At 36.2% G+C, this 12,442-nt stretch overlaps 2 protein-coding genes across 3 annotated transcripts in view; both read right to left on the bottom strand.

Moving 5' to 3' along the window:
• The window catches only part of LOC134840658 (uncharacterized), a 198,447-nt gene that overhangs the window by 114,455 nt on the left and 71,550 nt on the right, over positions 1 to 12,442 (bottom strand). The window lies entirely within an intron of this gene.
• LOC134839084 (muscarinic acetylcholine receptor M2-like) overlaps positions 1 to 12,442 on the bottom strand; it is a 28,289-nt gene that overhangs the window by 15,159 nt on the left and 688 nt on the right. The window lies entirely within an intron of this gene.

Below are 12,442 nucleotides of genomic sequence, written 5' to 3'. Positions count from 1 at the left end.
ATTTTTTTTACAACTGAGAGCCTCTTACTAAAGCAATTAGCGTATGCTAATCGGCACCATATTCTTATCGCTACACCCCCAATTTTTCGATCAATCCAAAATACTACCGTCTCATTAAGTAATTTGGATAAAACAATTAACAGGTTCGCATTGACAAGTTACTGCGTGCTACTCAATTATATTATCCTCGATTTCGGTAGTTTTAAAAACATAAATTAGGAACTTAAGCTGATCATTTCGATTAATAAAATTAACATAGTTCAGGGGGCAGATTTAGGGAAGGGCGTCCCTTTAGTAGTATTTTCAGGACATCAATTTTTGGCTGACGGACACTGAAACTTTTCTTAAGGCTCTTTTTGTGAGGGGAGCGCACAGAATACGCCAGCGGCGCAGAAAATCCGGTCAAAATAGAGTCTTTACACTGATTTGGGAGAGCTCAGAAAACCAATTCGGTGAAACTTTTTAAAAATCTGCCCTCCATTTCGAGAAAATCTTAGATCCACTCCTGACAATGTTATTGAAAAAAATCTGTTTTTTTTTGCAATTAATTTCAGATCCCCAGCCGAAGAAAATGGTCAAAACATTGATATTTTAGGCAACTGAGCCGACTGTAAAATCCCGTAGAATGCCAAAGCAAAATTATTGTTATAAAAAAACTTCGGAACTATAAAATTCAGCACTTTCTGCTATCCGTATTATACGAGCATGAAAATGACGTTCCGCTTGAAATGACCCAAAACTAAGTCACGAAGCCGATAAAACTTAAGCCGAAATCAGTTATGCCGAACATATTTTTAAGCGAAAAAAGAAAATATACGTTAAAGTCCTGTTACGTTAAATCACAAACTGCAGGATTAAATCTAAACACTTAAAACAGCTGTAATAAAAATTGTGTACAGCAAAAAAAATCTAAGATGTTGCAACTAAGCCGACAGAACATGGGCAGACAAATAACAGGCCGACAATTTTTGAAAAGGAATAATTCTCATTTGAAAAAACACAGGCCCTGGTCAGATTTGAACAACATGACCGTTGCCATCACATGCGTAATTGCTGTTACTGGCATACTCGCATACCAAGTTTGTCGGAGACGCCAAAACGTTTGAATTCATTATCAGCCAAGGCAGCAAGTGATACTGTTAAACAAGTTGTTAACCCGAAAAAAAAACTTAATTCCGATTTTATATTGCTAATCGCAGGTGTATCACAGCGAAGCTTTGCATCACCTGCTAAAAAACGCAAGCGCGGCTCTGCAAACCAGCGAATAGAAAATGAAACTGAAAAAAAATTGGAAACATGAATTAATTTCAGAAAAACAGCTGAAAACACGGCCGCTCGGTAAATACTAAAAGCTTATTTAATACTGGTGGTTGTGTTTTCGGCTGTTTTTCTGAAATTACTTCATGTTTCCAAATGACAATTAAATCAGCTTTTAGTAGTTACCGAGCGGCCATCAGGCCAAAAACAATCTGATAGAAGCCCATTGAGCCGAAAATTAAAACTGCCATAAGAAATTGTTGGCACAGAAAAAACTTCGAGCAATTAAGTTTTAAAAGCTTGTAACACAATCTGCCTGAAATTTTTCAAAAATATCATTCGAGTGTTGCCCTCGATGCAACCCAAAATAAGTCGATAAAACAGAAGCCGCAATCATTCAGGCCGAATCAAGCTTTAAAGCGAAAAAAAAGAAAACCAAGGAAAACACACGCCAGGGATGGTTATTAAATTTACAAATTACAGGATTTAATCAAAAACTTTTGCATCTCCGATGAGAACTGCTGACAGTACAAAAAATTGCCCGATGTGGCAACTAAGCCCACAGAATAAAAGCAGACAAACGAAAGTCCGACAATTCAATGTTTCCCCGAAAAAAATTTCATTTCAAACTTTTTGAACTTGAACCCCACAGAGCATAAGGTACAAAGGCAACTGTGTTACCTCTAGGTCAAGTGGGAAGAAGGTTAAGGTTCACTATTGCTAAGGTTCACTAATAAAGCAACTTCAAAATTTCTTACAGATTTGTAAGAAATTTGTTTAGGTAAAAGTCTAGTTCCCGATTACAAGACAGTTGCTCTGGCAAGTGTAATAAGCGGCTATTTATAAGACGAATTTTTTTTTTCTGTTTCAATAATGCTGTAAATTTCAGACAGATTTTCTAATTTAGATCATGTACCAAATGGCAACATTTTCATCATGGGATCGGTGTGCAAGTAAGTTTCAATCGGGTGCACAGATAATGTCATCTTCATTATGTCATAATGTCATTTTCATCTCCAGTAACTCGTGAATATTCAAATGCAAAAAAGCTGCAGCCTGACGACAGCAGCGTCAAATCTAATTCAATTTCAAATTGTTCCCTGTGGATTTAAGCACCATTTTATTGCCGATTCAGAGGGAGTCTTTTGGCTTTTGTACCATTTGGACATTATCAAATGATTGCATTAGCTGCTGCTGCTGCTGCCTGGCGCCTCAGCTGCAGCCAAAGCGGTAAAAGGAGGCGACAATTTCATTACATGGCCTCAGAAACAACCAACTATTTAACACTTCGCCTGATGATGTCAATTTGTAGTGAACTAGAGTGCAAACACGCTTTTCAATGTCTTCTTCTTCTTTTCTATGACCGATTCAGTTAAAATATCGCTATAGTTGAGGAGTTATTTGATTCTGCTTTTACACGGGCACTTGGCTAGCTTGGTGATATGCCTATCCAACGATTAGATACTGCATTTCAATAGTGCTTCTTACTAGTGACCTGTTAAGACATTTTAGAATGAATTGAAGTGAGCGAGAATGCGTGAATAATTAATAGTTAACCCTTTGAAGCTAAATAGGAGTGTCTTCTCGCATAAATAATTTAGAGCCTATAGTTCAAAATGTATACCCTTTCTTTTTCCAAAGTGACTTCGCAGGTCAATGTCAAAACTTCACTTTATTGGAATCCGGCATCTCATTTTTCCAAATCGTTAAGCTAGCTGGCTTTGTCAAAGTAGAAAAGTTTATTATTCTATTAAATCGATACTTCATAACCGGACAACCTTAAAAATACCCAAGGGGGGGTTCTTTCGCTCGACGGGTGGTACCTTTGACAATTCAAAAAAAAATGAAGAAAAAAAGGAGGAAAATATCAACATGGTTTGTGAGCTTGTTGTAGCTATGGATCAAGTAACCCTACGGCTACAGGGCGGGAATTCAAGTCGAGTGGAAACAATACAACTCATTGCGGGATTTCAACAGCTGACAATAGCAGCAATTTCAATTTTAGGCAAGTATCGCCCACAATTCATAATTCACAACGTGCAATAATATACTTTTAGGCTTCCAGGTTTGGAAACAATGCCTCCTCATGATTGGTACTTATTATTAGGTTAATACTTGCTGCGTCTTGCGCCCCTTTGAAAGACTACAAGTCGATTACAAGTCTCCCCTCTCGCCTTCTCACCTGTCAAAACAAAGCCCAAAAAACAGTCATCGCTTCTGGCAATATTCCGTTCAGTCAAGGAAGAAGATTATAACCTTCAAAAAAATAATAATTAACTCAGGTGCCCAAATTTCAACGACTACTAAACTACTGGACGCAATCCGCCTTCTGTCTCTTTGAACACTCACAAATATAAAAGTCTGTTGAGCACCAACTACAAAATGAGATGATGATGATGATCGAACAATTTTAAGAACAACTACCCAGAGGTTAAGCACACTATTACAATACTCGTGCACATTTTCCCTCCCGCTTTCTGTGCGCTGACTATTCAATTCATCTCATAAACCCTGAGCCTCTAAATCTGGCAAATTAGCCTCTAAGATGTCAATTCGGATGTACAATAACAATCATCGGCTTTCCAAACAACTTTTACAAATCACGTTCCAAACAATCAAGACAAAGCTGAGCGCGTCTATCCCCATTGCTAAACCAGATTCGTTTCAGCTGTCTGCCGGCTGATTTGAGTGTGGACCAATTGATCACCTCAGTCTTCTGGCCTCCCTCTCCGACTCCAGAAGAGTGAGGATGTCGCCCTCTCTCACTGGACCCTTGACGTTCCTGATGATGGACCTGTTCGTGTCGTCCAGAAACTCCACCCTCACTTGCGTACACTGACCTTGAGATCCAGTCCGACCCAGAATTTTGGTCACTTTGGCCAATTTGATGGGAGCTGCTTTATCCATGTCGAGGTGTATATATGCTGATGTTTAGCAAAGCGGTACAGTTGAAACCAAAAACGGCTCTGAAATTGCGCGCATAAAATTCTTACAACTCCTAGCCTTGATTAAACAATGATACACAGGGACGCACCAATAATTTTCCTGAGGGGGAAGGGGGGAGTGTATCTGGGATTTCCCCGATCTACGATTGTCGAATAAGGGGTCGAATCCCTGAAGGGCCACCCCCACTCTCTAAATCCGCTTCTGATAACACTGACAGGAAGCTTCGCTGAAACGGCCGGGTAAAAAATTGGACGCAGCAATATTGGGACATTGGTTAATTGTTGATAAACTCATTACACTTCTCAGAGGATCAGTAATAAAAAACGACCTTAACCATGGCGAATAACTCGGATGACGCTATATTGAGCATAAAAGCCCTTTTCAGCGCAAAACCTCAATTTCATCAACTAGAATGATTTGATGGATGACTTCAGACAGAATACACAAAATTCGGAATGCAATTTGGCTAAAAAAAATTGACAAGTTCTATGAAAACAGTTTACCCAACATCTTTAAGTGCATTTTATTGGCACTAAAATTGTGGAGATTTGTGCAGTTTAAGCCAACAGATAAGCCCGATTAGCTGTTAGCAAAAACAAATCAACCAATTTGACAGGTCACTACTCAACATCAACTACTATTAAACCTTTTGAACAGTGTCTCACACATTTCAAACCAACTGATGCAGTGCTTTTTCAACATTAGTGCATTAGCTGTTCTCAACTGAAGTTGTGAAAATACGACACAAGCAGTTAGAATAGCCTACCATTCATTCTTTTCAGAGCTCACACCACTCAGCATTTTCGCTTATGGGTTAAAATGGTCAAGTGAAAAAAGATACTCAAGCGGGCGGGGCGAGGGTAGATTGCCTTCAGGGCTTTCTCTTTCCGCTGGTCCAGGAGTTAGAACAAACATACAAGTGAGCCAGACATGAACCATAGGAAGAATGCTGCACAAAGCAAGCATCCAAAAAATAATCAAACTGGACTTCGACGTATCTTAACATTTCGTCATCCTGCAATCTAACAAGTCTTACCAAAAAAGCATACCAGATCTAATTCAACGGTACAATTTGAGTAATTCAATATGCGAAATATTCGTGAATTTTAAATTTTAATCAACCGGAACAACTTGATCATTTTTCCCATGTTAACAAATTCATCAAAATACGCAGCTTCAATTCTCTCAAGTTGTACTCAAAAAGCATTACTATTGTATATATAACGTATGAAAATTTCGGTCATATTTGATTCATCTTAGATATTCATATTATTTAAAAAACAATCAGGAGTTTAAATTGTGATTTATTAATAATTAACCATATAGATTTCTGCTCAATCCCATTTCAAACAGATATACTCAAACTGAATTTCCATTTTGAAAATCTCTCTCAAAATGAAACATTCATCGGTAGCTTCTTACTTCCAAATGACTCCAAAACTATCGACAAACCCTTTCAATGCGGCCTGAAAATGAAAATGAAACAGCCTCAAAACCGTTTAGCCCTGACGGCGCGATCGAAACTTACATTATTAAGGAGTCTCATGATAACCTTGAATCGACTCTTCTGTATAAAATGGATAAAAAGGGCGTAGTGAATTGACACGCGAACAAAGCAGCGAACGATTCGATTCGGCCGGCGATACGACATCTGCTTTGAATCAATAACACTAATGCAAAATAAACTGCTGAGAGGCAATTTAGTTCAGCTCTTCCCAGCTGAAAGAAATGACAGTATTACTTCTTATGATCATCAAAACGGGAAGGCCATACGTTTACACATGTTCCAGCTAAGAGTATAACTCAATTAGTATTCTGAATTACATCGAGCCCTTCTGTTGGTGGATAATACTAGGACAATTTAAGAGTACTTGATTAAAAATATGGAAATTTTCCACGCCCTCCGAACATGCCTTTTCGTTCCCAGAGTCAAAACTCTAATTTAAACCCCGGGGAAAGGATAGAGAACGAAAATCTCTATATTGATAGTATCAATTTTGTGATTATGGCAACTAAATTGACAACACTAGAGTAGATTATCAACCACAAATCCGCTAAGGACCGAATGCGAGAAAACAGTGGATCAATCAATGCCCTTTAAACAGTCAAAACTGACTGATTTTATTGCTTAGTAGCATCGAATTTAGAACTTTGAACACGAATTGGCTGTATAAGTGTTTGCGCATTCGTACCTTCGCGCATGAGGGCTTCACCCTGTGATTAAAATTTCATTTCAACGTCACTCTAAAAAAAATTTCCCAAATTGTTAATTATAAAATCAAGCCAACCAATCTATCAAATTTAGGGTCGCTTCAAACCTTAAAAATCCTTTATTATAGTTCTCAAAAGCCTTCCTGCCAATTTAATTTATATTGGTTGGAAAATAAAATGTTCCCACGCAAGGGTTCAACTACATGCATTCTCAGAGATCAAATAGCCCAACTTCTGAGCTGCTGCAATAAATCTCGTGAGTTTTAGCAAATTGCCAATAAATGATCTTTCCCCAATGTTCTCTTTCTCTCACACACACACCTTTATATTAAACCAGTGATGTTACTCTTCCCGCGGTGGAAACGCTGTCTGTTCATTTGTGAAATTTCAAGCCTCTATTTCCAGTTTCACCCAAAATTTGATGTTCCTGTGAAATAAGTGAAAAAACGAATGCAATTCAATTGGAGTTAGGCTAGACACGAATAAGTAACTCAATTGTAGAACATTTCAGCCTTTTCGAAAGATAGCCAAAAAAACAGCAAATAACAAATCAGTATTCAGGTGTCAAGAGAAGTAAAACGCGCTGCACTGTTAGCGTGCAAATTCAAGCCGCCAAGCTTCACAAAATGAAAGAGACAATTATTTCAAGCACTGACGCAGACCTTAAAAAAGTATAGACTTTCACAAATTAGTTTTTGTACCGAGGCGAAGCGTTGCGATACAATTTAAAACACTGCACTCAAGATATTGAATAGAAAAAGTGTTTTTTTTTAAACATCAAGCTAAAAAATTACTGAAAAAAGTCAGAAAAACTTTATCTACAGAAATTTTAATGCTTTGGTGTCGGAAGATCTTCAGAAATAACCTTAACAAACGTTGAAAACCAATGACAAAGCTGAGGTGAAAAAATTGATTCGAAGAAAAAAATTTCCAAAAAACTAGCACAATTTCAAAAATTGTATATTTTCGAGGCGATTACTTTTTTTCATTAACAAATTAGGGTGACAGCAAAGACTCATGTTCTTTCAATTAAAACCTTAGCCTCAGATTTGTAGGGAGTTATAAAAGAAAAAGAAATAGTCTCCAAAAAATAGTCAAAATATCATATTTGGACATTTTCAAAAGCCAAAACACTTTTTCTACCAAAATTAGGGCGTAGCGTAGCAATTTATGCAGGTGATATTAACAAAACAAGCTCTTCTGATTGAATCCTTCATCTCAGATTTTGCATGATAGTTTCCAAGAGAAAGAAAGCGCCCGGTGGAGACCAGCGGAATATTTAAGCACACAAGTGAGAAACCCTTTGAATCGGCTAATTAAATCTTGAAAAAAATTGAAATTTTTGCAAAAAGTGAAAATTATAAAAAAGCATCTCAAAAAAAAGCAAATCAGATACATCTTTTGTTTATCAATAGGAACTAGCCGCCAAAAAACCAGGTATAAAAATAAATGCTTTGAAGCAAAAGTTAATCAGATATCAAAAATCAAAAATGCCACTAAATATTGAGCACTTAATCTGCGACTTTGGTTGGAAAAAAGGTGAATGCCATAATATCACAATAGCGCAGGTAAAAACTAAATTTTTCATGACCTATAGAACAAACTATAGAACAAATTTCAATTTTTAAATACCATTTGAATCAAAATTTAACCAGTTGAGTCAAAGCGGGGCTTCGCAACACTTGCGATACAATCAAAACATTGCATTACACGATATTCTAAAATAGGAAACCTATTATTTTTTTTTTTAAAACTAAGCTGATAAATTACTTCAAATAAGTCGAAAAAACAACAAAATATTTTTCCTTCGTCTCGGATGATGTTCATAAACAATCCTAACACGCGTTGAGAATCAATGAACGAGTGTCAACTCAGGTGCCAAAAATTGGGTCGACCATTGTTAAGCCGAAAAAGAAACTGTTGTTTTAAAAATTTAGAGCTATCAAACTTCAACACTCGAAGATTTTACAGCCAATCACTCTTAAAACAAGCAAAAGAATTCAAGAATTCCTCTTGTATCTCCCGAAAATAAGTTGGCCGAGCTGATATGACATTAACTGACCCCGTTTAACCGAAAAAAGGGCATAGTTATTTAAAATCAGAAACGGTAAATTTACCTACTACAGAATAACTTTCAATTGTAGAAAAACTGTTTGAATGAAAAAAAAATCCCAAGCAATGGAAAACTGGTTGAAAGTTGTACCACATAATATAATTGGCGTTTGCTCGAGTCCGCTAGTGGCAAATAGAGTATGGATGGCCAGTTAATCGACACGAACTCAAGAACTTTCGTTAAACAGCTTTTCCTAAAATAACTTTCCAAATCCGAGTTTGCTTTAAGGCAACCGCATCAAGAAGAAATCCTCCATCTAATATTTTTCTGAATATTAGGTTCTTCTTCTCCTACTACTACTACTAAAAGACTTAAAATCCATTTAAAAGGCTACAAAAACATAGCAAATCAATACAAAAACATAAGAATCTACAAGTAGGGTAATTACATTTTAGGCGCCATGGAAAAATCCGTTAAGATCATGTTTTTCATGTCACAACATAAAAGGAAAACCTTTTTGAAATGCGCAAATTCAAATGATCATAATGTTCAAAACAAATAAAGCTTAACACACATGAAAAACTTTTTTGGTGTTTGATTTTTCAAAAAAAAAAAGTAGTTCTGCGTACTTTTTCTCGTGAATGACTTTAAAAAATGGCTTTCGTTAATATGGTAGAACTTTAAGCATGCAGCTGCTAGCATGGAATATACCTTGTTCTCCTAAAATGTTAAGAAAAAGTGGACTCAATTTTTTCAATTCAACTTCATAAGCCCCCAAAAGATACCATAGCTTTTTACGCTGATGTTTTGAAGTCAAAACAAAAACAGCTTTGAAACTTTGATCCTGTTGACAATGAAGCGCCATTTCATCGGTCAACATTCTTGGATGCTATCGAAATTGACTGTTTTTGAAGCCTGTACGAAGACCGTAATTTTGACGTATGTCTAAATTAACCATTTTGAAAAAAAATTGAAGCTTAATAAAACAGCAAAATTTAACAGCAAAAATCAACTTAATAAAACAGCAAAATTTAACAGCAAAAAAGCGAAAGAGCTGTCTCATTATAAAGAATACGCCGATAAACTTTGTTTGCTCTGCCAACTTAGTTTTTCTTTAATCAAACTTCACTTTTCTCAATTTTTTGTGCCATTTTGGATGAAAATTTTCAAAAATCAAAGAAAATTTCGCAAAAACGAAAATTTTTTTTAAAAATGCAAAAGTCATTTTCGAACTGTCCTTGTTGCAATACGAAAACAACTGACTATAGTAAAAAAAATTACAACACAGAGGCAGAGCAAGGATTCGCGCCCTTTGCGATACAACACAAAACATAGCATCACAAATCAGCCGACAGAAATTGCGCTGAAAACCGCTTAACAGAATTTTTTTTTGAAAATGTCGAGAAAAGTTAGGTGTAACAAAACTTTTGTATCTTTGCATCTTTTTGTTTTGAAATAAAAAATCTTTTTCAATTAAGAAAAACATGCCAAAAAGTCAACTGTACGTTAAATTTGCATCGAAAATTTACGAAGCTTACGAATGACATTCAGAAATTTAGTATTAGAGGAAAGCTGAACGTTCAAAGAGCGTCCAAGCTACCAAAATTAAGCCGACAAAAATAGATAGCTAATTCCAAGGGTGAAAACGTCAAACTGCACCGTATTTCCAATATTTCCTTTTCCAAATAAAAAATATGGAACATTCATTGGTTTTTAAAACAATCAAATTAAAGTGACTTTTTAAATTTGACCAGATGAATTTACTCTCGTTAAATTGAAAAATTGCGCTAAAACGTGTTTTCACAACATACGATTCGTAACTACAGCAAAGAATTAGCCATGTTTCGAACACTGTTATTGACAACCTAACATTGAAAAAAAAACGAAACAAAGCTACTTTTCAATCAGATCAAATCGAATTCTCCGTTATTTTTGTGTCAATTAGTTTCTTTTATTTGCACAAAAGATGATCAGCAGTTTGAACTAAATAACTCATCACGTTCCGATGAATATAATCACAGCCAAATATCTGATTTTTTATTTAGTTTTAATTTAAATAAAAGTTGTACTACTATTCGACTGGTGTCCCACTCTTTAACCCTACGATATTTAACCCCCTCTGTTTACACCCCCTATATCATAACCCCGTAACATGATAACCCCACAACAATTTAACCCCCTTTTAATGACGATAATTTGTTTCAAATTAAGTCCTTTTTATAAGTACAGGAGTAGTCCAATTAAGCTTACTAATTGAGGCCTGAAAAGCTAGTCTTAATTCACTTGATGCCTCTAGCATCTCAAAAGTAATTGCATTTCGATTAGTTAGAGAAATAATCCCTCACTCACGCGTTTAAAACAGATAACCTACATGGTGCTAATTGAAGGCAACAAAAGACGTTTGTGAGTTTTATAAAAAATCATACTGCCTATTTCTTTAACCATTGTTATACCACTCTATCAGATCAGATATAATGTTTGAAGCGTCATTCCACTTTACTTTATCTTCGAAAGACAAACAAATGCTAGTGGTATCAGGCCACGAGTATTACTTTAAACGAAAAAACAAAACAACAACAAATTGGAACTGCTCAAAGTACCAAACCCATAAATGCCGCGCAACAGCAATTACGGATGGAGAAAACTTTATTGAAACGAGGGGTCAACATAATCACGATATTTCCACGGACCATAAAAGAGTCGGAAAAAATAGCGAAAGTTGACGAGCTTTGCCTTTATTTTGGATCTAACTACATAAAAAGTCTCGTCCAGAATCGGGAAGCCCTATTCCCCCCTTCATTATGGAATCAAAGGGATGCGGCATCATCAGGTTTGGCCAGAACAACAAATGCTGTAGAGGGCTGGCATTATGGCATACAGTCATACTTCAGTGGATCGAATGGTTTTGGGCTGTTTTGTATATGCATCAATTTGAATCATGTCGGTCGGATTCGTTTTCAAGTTCATATCAAAGTCTAGACTATCGGCAAGGTCATTTCTGTTCAAATCTAAAACGCATTTAGCAGCGTGCATGTTAACTCATTTTGGTTCGCAAAATTTTTTGCAATTAAAGCTTTGATGTTTACCGACGATATGGTTCCGAATCCTTTTCAAGTAACTTTCACTTTGATTCTAACAATTGGTTTTAAAAAGGGGTTAAATTGTAGTGGGGTTATCTGATTTCGGGGTTATATGAGAGGGGGTTAAGAAAAAGGGGGTTACAAAACACGGGGTGATAAGCTTGGGAACCTATTCGACTAATCCGCAGATTTGAAAAAAAAAACGCATCTCAAGCAGATTAAAAGGCCATTCAAATACAGAAAATTTACAAAAATAGTTGGTCCTATAATAGTGGACGGTCAGAAAGATAACCCTCAAACATTCCGAAAAGTGGCAATTTGAGTGAATATTGACAGTTTTGCAATGAATTTTTCAAAGCGCTAGCTAAGTTACCATAACTTAGGGGTATTATGAGTAAGATATTACAAAAGGTTTAACACAGAGGCAAATCGGAGCTTCGCACCACTAGCGATACATCCAAAGCATACCACAGCGAGCAAGCCGACAAAAATGACCCGCCGATTTACTAAGCATTAACTAAAATTCAATGTCATACATACTAAAAAAAAAACAGGTCCGGCCGGGATTCAAAACCATGACCCTAGGATACAATGGCCATTGCGCGTTACCTCTGTGTCAGGTAAGAAGTAAACGAAATTGCTATGGTCCACTAATATAACGAGATTTGTAAGAAAAGTTGTTTACGGAAAAAATCTAGTTCCCGATTACAAGACACTGGCTCTAGCAAGAAAAAAAATGAATATTTAAAAGGCTACAAAATTCGAAAAGAACGAAAATTTTAAATGCAAACAAGCTCAAAATACATTTGTTGCAATAAAACTCCGACATATGCGTGAAGGCAAAGAGTCGTGTGAGGAACGTTATTCAAAGGAAAAAGTCTTGTACCCGATTGCA

This window comes from Symsagittifera roscoffensis, chromosome 2, assembly GCF_963678635.1.
Source record: "Symsagittifera roscoffensis chromosome 2, txSymRosc1.1, whole genome shotgun sequence".
In the NCBI taxonomy this organism is placed as follows: Eukaryota; Metazoa; Xenacoelomorpha; order Acoela; family Convolutidae; genus Symsagittifera; species Symsagittifera roscoffensis.
This window is presented reverse-complemented; position numbering and strand designations above follow the sequence as displayed.